Source organism: Micromys minutus (assembly GCF_963924665.1).
Source record: "Micromys minutus genome assembly, chromosome: 23".
NCBI lineage: Eukaryota > Metazoa > Chordata > Mammalia > Rodentia > Muridae > Micromys > Micromys minutus.
In genome coordinates, this window is record NC_137958.1 from 8,047,473 (window position 1) to 8,056,821 (window position 9,349).

Consider the following 9,349-nt stretch of genomic DNA (forward strand, 5'->3'; position numbering starts at 1 on the left):
GTTTTACGTAACCCGAAGCCTTAAACTTAATTAATTTTCCGTTTGGGGCACAGAGGAGCCTACTGGTTCAATGTGATATGGTTATAGCCAATATAGTAATAATATCCAGACAATGAGAGGGATGGGTAGGCCCTGGGGTCCTGACCTCTCAAAGTTGTGACTCTGACCTAGGGTGGGACTTGGGTGGTCAGACTGGAGGGCTGAGGGTAGATTTAGGATTAAGGACTGAGAATCTTTGCAGGAGGTCTAACACACAGCAGGATGCTCTTCACCATGCAGAAGGCTCTCCATGAAGGACTGTCTGTGTCACAGATGGTGTACTGTCTTTACCAGAGCCTAAAGTTGTCAAAGCGGAATTTCTGGGCTGGGATTGAGGAGTTCTATTTTAAATGTATTTCCCCCGCCCCACCCTGCACAGTTCATGGCCCATTAGAATTGACTTCCTGCTTGAGCTGCTGTGTATTAGGAAGCAGGGCCGCTGCAGATGCTGCTGTGGTGATACACTGGAGTGAAGGCTCAGTGGATGGGCAAGACAGGGCCGACTCCATCTTGAAGCTGAGCACTTCTGATCACCGGCATAGAACTCTCATAAAATGTGGACTGTAAGCACTTCATCATGGAGGAAGAGGATGTCCTAGAGGCTCATGGAATTCTTGAGAGGCCCTTCATGGTCCCCGGGACTCTATTTTACCATAATATAAGAGGTAAGGCTTCTCAGAGATGCCTTTGAATCTCCCCCATTCATCTAAGCAGACAGCAAGCCTGTCTTACACAGAGCATTAGTCAGAGTCCCCAACCAATGGAAGGGATGTGTGTCACAAGAGGGTCTACTAGACGGGCTTACACAGTCGGGATTGAAAAGTCCAATGGTGGCTGTTTGAAGACTAGAGATGCTGCCTAGTCCACCGAGCTCTAACATTCCAGTCTGTTGCTGAGAGCCTGGAGGATTCCTGCAGACCTGAAGAGGTAGCATCTCATAACAATAGAGGACAGGACCAGCAGAAACAGAAAGGATGTGCTCACCAGCAAAGGCAGACAACCCGCATTCCCTTGGACCTTTTCATACCTGGACAGCCCTGGAAGGGAGGATATCCTCACTCCATCAATCCTTCTGGGAAATGCCTTCTAGACCTGCTCAGCAATCAGTCTCTGTTGGTTCTGGATCCCTTTGAATCAGCGATTAAGATTAACCGTCACAGACAAATGCTTTCTTTGCTCCGTCAACGCCATCATTATCTGCAGGGAACTGACATTTCTTTAACTATCTCCAGGATCTTGAGGCAGAGTGGTGTCCTTTTAATTCCAGGGCCACCAGACTAGAGAGTTATAATGTTATGCTCCATAATTCAGTGCTATCCCAAGACGAATGCTGGAAGGCTGTCCTGTTAATATGTGTGCTGGCCAGTGGAAGTCTGGGCGCCCAGTTCAGACAGTTCCTGAAGAAAGCAGCATTGTAGAAGACACCAATTTGTCCTCACCTCAAGGCTTTTGTGTCCTGCGACATACCAAGCGTTTTGTCTTCTGCCTTGCAGTATGTGGCTTGGGCAGCTCCTGCCCAGAGGGTGTCTGAGTCCCTTTAGCTGTGGCTTGACAAGCTGCATGAGGTGAGTATCAGGCTGGTCATGAAGTCTGTCTGTTTTGGTCAGTTGATGACAGTTGATGGGGTCCCCTACATCACTTCTAAGTGGCTTGTTTCCTTGTAGGATCACTGGTGAGAAAGGAATAGTTACAGAGCACATTTTGTTCTGTCAAGAAAAGAATATCTACAAGTCCAAAGGAAACTCGGGCATAGAATAGTAAAATGATACTGAGGTCATAAAAGCGTGCCTGTCACTAGGGGCAGAATGGACCAGGATGGCTGAAAGGAATCAACCAGTTGCAGGACCCAATGACATTCCAGGTCACTGCTCAAATCTGGTTGTTCTAGAAGATGGGAAACAGACTGCAGAGCTGTGGGGTGTCTTTGTGTTTCTCCTGCCCATGCTCTCTGTGCTGATTAGTCTTTGTTAACTCGACACAAGCTGTAGTCAACTTAGAAGAGAGAATATTCTCCATCAAATTGGCCTGTAAGCAAGTGGGCGGGGGCATCTTCTTGATCAGCGATTGATGTGGGAGGGGCAGGCCCATGGTGAATGGAGCAATCCTAGGACCTGTGGTTCTGGAGTGTATACAATTAACCACATAGAGTGATCCATGAGGAGTAGGCCAGTGAGCAGAGATCCTCTGTGGTTTCTGCTCCAGCTTCTGCCTCCAGGCTCCTCCTGTGTGTGGGCTCTATATCCTGGGGTCTTCCCTGCAAACCTCAGGTGGACTTGCCCTGGAGCCTACCTAGAGGCCATTTAGAAACACTCCTCCCCAGTGGGGCTCACAGGAGAAGGGTTCAGCCCCGTGCTGGGCTGTGCGAAGGCCCTTCAGAGATTCAGAAAGCTGTGGAGCACATGATGGAGTCACAGCTCCTGCAACCCATGGCCTATATTGAAGTGTGAAGACACTGTCTCTCACAGACTTCCAACTCACTGCCAGAAATACCCAGCACGGACAGGTAGGCCATCAAGGAGCAGCTGGACTGCTGCTGTCAGGAATCAGTGAGCTTTGCAGACGGCTGTGCTCAGGACCCTCCAGCCCTGACATGCTGAAGCAGGGATGGGAGAAACAGGGAAGGGGTGGAGTGACAGGGTGTGCACTTGCTTGCCAAGTCTGGCTAGAGGCCAGGCAGCATCCTGAATCATCAACACTGCTACAACTGCAGTCCCCAGTGAGCGATGGCCCTGCTTCCTCGCTAGATCAACCCCTCTGATGTACTTTCTTCTCTACAGCCAGTTCTGGGTTGATGACCTCTGCTCAGGCCAGTTGAGCCACTTGCCAGCAGACATGGTGATCTGGGAATACCCAGTCATGCCCTGTTCTCTGGTACCCTGCAGAGCCCTTGATTCAGGACAGGCACCTGCTGTGTGTCCATCTGCCCAAATCTGCTGGATGTAGCCATGTGCATCAGTTGCCCAAGGCACCTGTGGCTCCTCTAGAAGCCCTGACTCCTCCTGCATGTTGTCCCCATGCTCTGAGCAGTCCTTCACAGGACAGCTCCTGAGTACATCTTTGTACACCTCTTCCCCTCCAAATCTGCTACTGCATTTTCAGATGAGGAAATGGAGGCTCAAAGGAATGAGGTCACTTAGCTCATAGGATGGGAGACTGGGTTGTGAGCACAAATCTATGTGCATCTCTCCTTTTGCTATGGAGTTGGGGCTCCAGACAGCAGAACTACCATCTTCTGTCTTACCAAAGCCTCCTAGAGGCTTTCCCCAGATGAGCTACATCTCACTGCAGGGCTCTGCAAAGATGCCCTGATGATAGCCCACAGAAGGTTGCCTCTGTGAAGCATTTGGGAAAGGATTGCATGCCACCCAGGGTGGAGAGGTTGCTTGCTGGCAGGTGGCTGTGACCAGATGGTCCCCGGGGCTCAAGGAGGCAGGGATGATGTCTTTAACCTTAGCATCTTTCCACCCAGTGGCGCTGAAGATCATCACAGATGCTGACGTGCGCAAACTCTGACATCTTAATTTCCAGATGTCGAGTGTGGATCTTGGTTGAGAATTATAGATCGGAGGCTCCAAGCATCCTCAGCACTAGCACTGGTAACGTGTCTGCCGAATCGAATTAAAACCAAGCACAGCAAGTCCCCCATGACATAAGATGCGGCAAGTGAGCCTGAGGTGTGAAGAGCGCCCAAAGGATGTTGGTTTCCAAACACGCTCTTGCGTTTTTCTTACCAGCACAAGAAAGGCTCTGTGAAGTCCTGCCGAAGGGCCCTGTCTTGTCCTTGTTACAGCCGCTGCTGAGAGCTGCCTCACCTGTGGATGGGACCCTGGAGCTGTTGTTGCTTCACATGTTCTTCTTCACGTATGCTGTCTTCTGCTTCACTTCTTCCAGCTGGGGTCCAGAGCACCCCACACTGAGCTCTGTTTGAGGAGGGAATACTGTGAAACTTCAGGGGACATGCAGTGCTTCTTCTAGAACTCTTGGCATTTTCATTCCTTTATGGAACACTCCATAAAGGGGGACTGAGCATCACAGTGGGTTAAGGGCTCAGAAGATTACCTGCTGGTCCCATGGATGAATTTCCCAGCAAGGCATAGTGCCACCAAGGTCAGGGGTACCAGGGGAGAGATTCTCAGGGGAACTGTGGGAAGGGCTCACAAGGGAATTATGGGAGGCATACATAGGGCGGTATGTAGAGAGATTATCTGTGTGTCGTATGAATGCATCGCCTGCTAATTTAAAAGCCTATGGCCTACAGCTTAGGCAGGAAATGGGAGGTGGGACATCTAGGAGGAAAAAGGATTCTGGGAGAGAGCCAGGCAGGAGATTCCCTGGGAAGATGTGAGGAGACAGACACCCGAGCACAGGTAACCAGCCATGTGGCAGAATGTAGATCAGAATAAATGGGGTATCATTAGTTCTGATCTAGTCAGAGCACAGTGTAGCTTTATGGCCAAGGTATCTGCGAATATATTTTGAGTCTGGGTCTTATTTCTGTGAGCATGGGCTGGGAGGCAGAACCAGGCCTAACGTCAGCAGTGGTGAGTGGTTCTAACTACCTTTTTGGTGAGGCCTGGGGGCTAAACATCCACCCCTAACACATGACATTCAGATAATGTCTCTACCTCAGGTTTCAGAAGCCACTCTGTCATGAGTACATAGAGCTGTGCTGGGCTAGATGGTGACCATCAAAACCCACGGGACAGCTTTGCACCAGGTTCCACCCCCAACAAGCAATAGACAGCACAGGGTCAGACCACACCAAGAGTGTGAGACGGTAGATGCCTTGATTTGTTGGGAGCCTGGGCTCTCTGTGGATGTCATGATGGTGAAGTTATGGCCGTGGGCATTCCCTGAGTTCATTGTGTGCTACACAACAGCTTATTGTCCATAGGTTGCTCCAGCCTCATCTTACCAGGACACTGGTCATTTTGAGTGTTTAAGATACTTACATTCGCAACTGGCAAGTCAAAGTCTGACTATATCCCTCTGGCCCAGAGCTGGAAACCTCAGCGCCCTAGGTCTTCTGCATCTTTAGCCTGTTTCCTGCAGCCCTTCCCACAAGGGCTTCTCCTGCAAGAGAGCAATTCTGGCTAGCGATTCGGAAAGCCCAAGCCTGCGTGTCTGGCGCTGGCTGCACATGTGCTGCAGCTGTAAGTGGCTCAGACCCGTGAGGGTGGCAAGTCTGCCATTTCCACCTTCCATGTCTGTGTGTCCTAGCAGAGGTGACCTGGGGTCCACGAGGTGTGGCTGCACACTGGACTGGAGATGACAATGTGGGGTGGGGGGATGTGTTGCAACGATAGATATATCTGTGATTTCAGAGAAGAGGACGCTGGGCCATTGTCTGACATGGGAGCAGCAGGTGACCAGTGAGGGCTGGGCTCCAAGTCTGAGGACTGGACAACTTTCCCAGTACTGGAGTCTCTGGGTACCTTTGTTTTCTCCCCTTAAGATGCCTTTGACCTGGAGCTAAGGTGCATCCTAGGTTTGTCAGGGTTCTCCAGAGAAAGAGAAGTGTGTGTGTGTGTGTGTGTGTGTGTGTGTGTATGTTATGTATTTATTACAAGAAATAGGCTCCATGTTTATGCAGGGAAAGAAGTCCCATTCTTGTTTATTTACAAGCTAAAGACCAGAAACACTTGGGGGTCCATTCCTGTCCAAGACAGAAATGCTGAACAGTAAGTCCCAGGCACTGAGCTGAATTCTGGAAAAGGCCAGCATCCTGGACAGAACACTCAGGTGGAGTGAACCCTCTAATCATAGAGTGAATTCCGATTTATTGTCCCATTCAAACCTCAGTTGATTGGCTAAGTCCTTCCTGTGAGGGAGGCATCTCCCTCCACTCAAGGCCTGGTCCCAAGAGCCTTTCAGGGAACTGTCCTCGGCACTGAATAGTGCTGAGCCAGCTTTCTGGGAAGTCCAGTCAAGTTTATGCAGAAAATGAGCTGCCATAAGTCCTCTGGGGACAAGCAAGAATGGAGGGCTTAAAAGGCACCATCTGCAGGAGTCCCTGAAGAGCGTGAAGAGGACTGAAGAGAAGTGACTCTTCACGGCAGTCATCTGCTGGGAGTTTAGAGCTCAGGTGATCTTTCTGTATGTTAGAGTTGGGCAGTGGGCAGGAGAGGCGGTGTCATTCCCTGACCTCACGGAGGTTCTGTGTAGAAGCTGTCCATACACACACTGCTGTTGTTTCAAACGCTGAAGCTGAACCTGCCCCACCGGAGTGAAGCAGGAAAGAACACATGCACCTTTGCTGGGAACCTGGAGACGCTTTCCATCCTCTGAGATTTAGTTTTTAAGCCCTGCCGTGGCCCCCTTTTTCTACGGCACAGCTGCCATCCCCTTTGCTAATTCTCTCTTTCGCCTCCACCTCTCCGCTCTTGGCTTCTGGGAGCCTCTTTCCTACTCTGAGCCAGCAAGAGCTTTGATAAATCTATCAGCTCTAACAACCTGGATTCAGGCCACTTCTCAGATGAGTGGCAAATCTGCCATAAAGTCCTTAGTAGTAAGGTGCGGTGAGTTTAAGGGTAATCCCCGGATAGTTATTAAACTGAAGGTTTTACAAGAAGAAAGGTAGATTTTAAAAAATGTGATGAAATTCCTTTAACCAATATCCCCTGTCCTGGTTTGCAGGATTCTAGAGACCTGCTAAGGCCCCTGTAGCATCCAGCCCCATCCCAGCCCAGTGCTGTCCTGCTGGTTCAGGATAGCCTATTACACCTGGGAACTCTGGTCTCATTGCATCAGACCTCAGTTTTGAATCTAGTTACTTGGCTGCTTTGGGACATGTATAGGAAAGTGGGTAGGCACCATTCCATATGTGTATGCACATATACATGTGTACTTTATGTATATGCATTTGTGTGCTTATATATCTTTGGCAGAGTATGTCTCAAATGTACAATGTATGCATACATTTGTATGCCTGTGCACATGTATATCTTGGTTGTAAGCATTGCATAAATATGTAGATGGGTATATTTGTGCATATACAAGCATATATTCATATATATATATACACACAGATATGTACATATCCATATGTATATATGCTGGTGCACGTGTTTCAGCTGTATGCCTAGGTGCATAGAAACATAGCCACATTCTCCCTGTGGAGGGTAGAAGGAGATTCTCTCATGCAGATATGATTAGCACTAATAGGATCAGGAGGCACAGCTTCGTGTGTCCATATGGGAATCAGAGCCCTTCCACCCCCTGCTCCCCTGTCACCTGGAGCCTGGGGCCCAGCCTTCCACTGAGATGGGATTGGCCAGTTGGCACCATTTAAGGGTAGATTCTGGCAAGCTAGTCCCCTGCCTCAGGTAGACGTCCACCTTCAGCAAGGCCTTAGAGCAGGCTTTAGATGCTGTTGGACAGGGAGCCATGGGTCAGATGGGCCCAAGGCCTGGAAGAAACAGGCCAGTAACAATCTCATAGCAGCTCCCACCAGTTCCTACCAGTTCAATGCTTTAAAGAAGTACCTCCTTCTAGGTACTGTCCTGGGACCTGTGGCCTTTGACTTACTGTGGTTTTGAAAACAAAGCCTCAGAATCCAGGCTTTTTTAAACAAAACAAAACAAACAAACAAAACCTCAAAAAACAAACCAGGGTTGCCCTGTGTAACCCTGGCTGTCCTGTAACCTGCTTTGTAGACCAGGCTTGCCTTGAGTTCAGAGATCCACCTGCCTCTACTTCCCTAGTGCTGGGATTAAATCTATGTGCCGCCTTCTTTATGCCCACTGGAAGGCTAAGAACGTGATCCCTGATTTTTAGTGTGGGTTAGAGGGATGATAGGAGACAGGGCTATGGCAGCCTTGCTAGGGAGAAACTGAGGCTCTCCAGTTGACCCTGCACAGAACCCAAAGTCAGGGGGACTGTATTAGCACAGAGTCAATGCCTGGAAGGTGTGGGAAGCTGAGGCAGCCCCGATCAAATGAGCAGAGTAGACAGAGTCTTGAGTGAGTGTGCACAGCCATTTCAATGACCCCAGTGCCTCAGAGCCAGGGGAGTGGCAAAGACTTTGCAGGGCAGGCTGGGGAAGGTCCACCACTTCCCTCCTCATGGAAGATGGCAGCTGTACACAGTAAACCTGCCTCCTTGATTTGGGTGTATGAAGTAAATGCTCTGTGCTTCCAGGGTGTCGCTGGTGTTTCCAACAGAGTGCACAACTGGATTGGGGCTTTTCTGTCTGTGTGTCTGTGCCTGTCCTTTCTTGTTGTCCTGTCAAGTTTCCGGGACTCAGCCATCTGGGGTGTGGCAGGAAGGGGCGTCAAATACAGGTGGAGGGAGACAAGAACAGAATGTCAGTACAGCAGCCAAGAGAGTGGAGCTGACAGCGGGTCCTCGTGCAGGGAGAACGTGATGGTATGTACATATTCTAGAGTAGGACCATTTAACAACCCCTTGTTTGCAAAGGATGTATGGCCTTCAGGGAATGCCTGACTCATGACTGCTCCATAGCCTGCCACACAGCCACCCTTAGCACTATCTTTGAGGGCCTGCAGTCACTGGTTCCCCTGGGCCTTCTCTGGTGGTCGGCCAGAAGTTTAAGCTTCTCTGACTAGGCCAGCATGATGTACCATTAGCCTTCTTCCGGATGGGGTCAGAGGCAGGTAGGCCTGGCTTTGAGACTCTCCAGCTGTAGTTCTAGGAACGACTCAAAAAGAGATATTATCAGAGCAATTTCCTCTGCAGGGCCAGATGGAGGTAACTCCTGGTCAAGTATGTGGGGGCAGGAAGGGAAGACCTGCACCATGGCTTCAGGCAGGGTCTCTGCCACATCCCTGCCCTTTGAGAGTGGGAGCTGATCAAACACAGACTATGCAGACATAGACTATTCCCATGCTTGTGGGGACCCCTGGGAATCCCAGAGAAGAGCAGAGAGTAGGGTGTCTGCCTTGTCTCCCTTAGGACTCCTGGCACACAGATAACCATACACCTCTCCCAGGGGAGAATGAGCTGTGAGGGGAATCAGAGAGAGGCCCAGGCTCAGCCACGGAGCCTGCCTGCTTCCTCGAAGTCCCAGCTGCAGAGATTTGCACTCAATGACCAGTGGAGCAGAATGAGTCTCAGGGGCCATGAGGCCTTCCGGTCCTAAGGCTCCAAAGGTCAGCTACCAAGAGCATCAGGCTTGTGGACTTGATGCGGGCCATGATAATTCTCCTCAGATAAGGCTGCTCCCAAGAACGGAGAGCACTTGCAAGCTTGGATGCATATATAGCCCACACATCCTCCACACAACCAAAATGGCAGGTTCCCACACACAGTCCCACAAGCCCTCACATTCACACCCAACCAAATCCCTGCA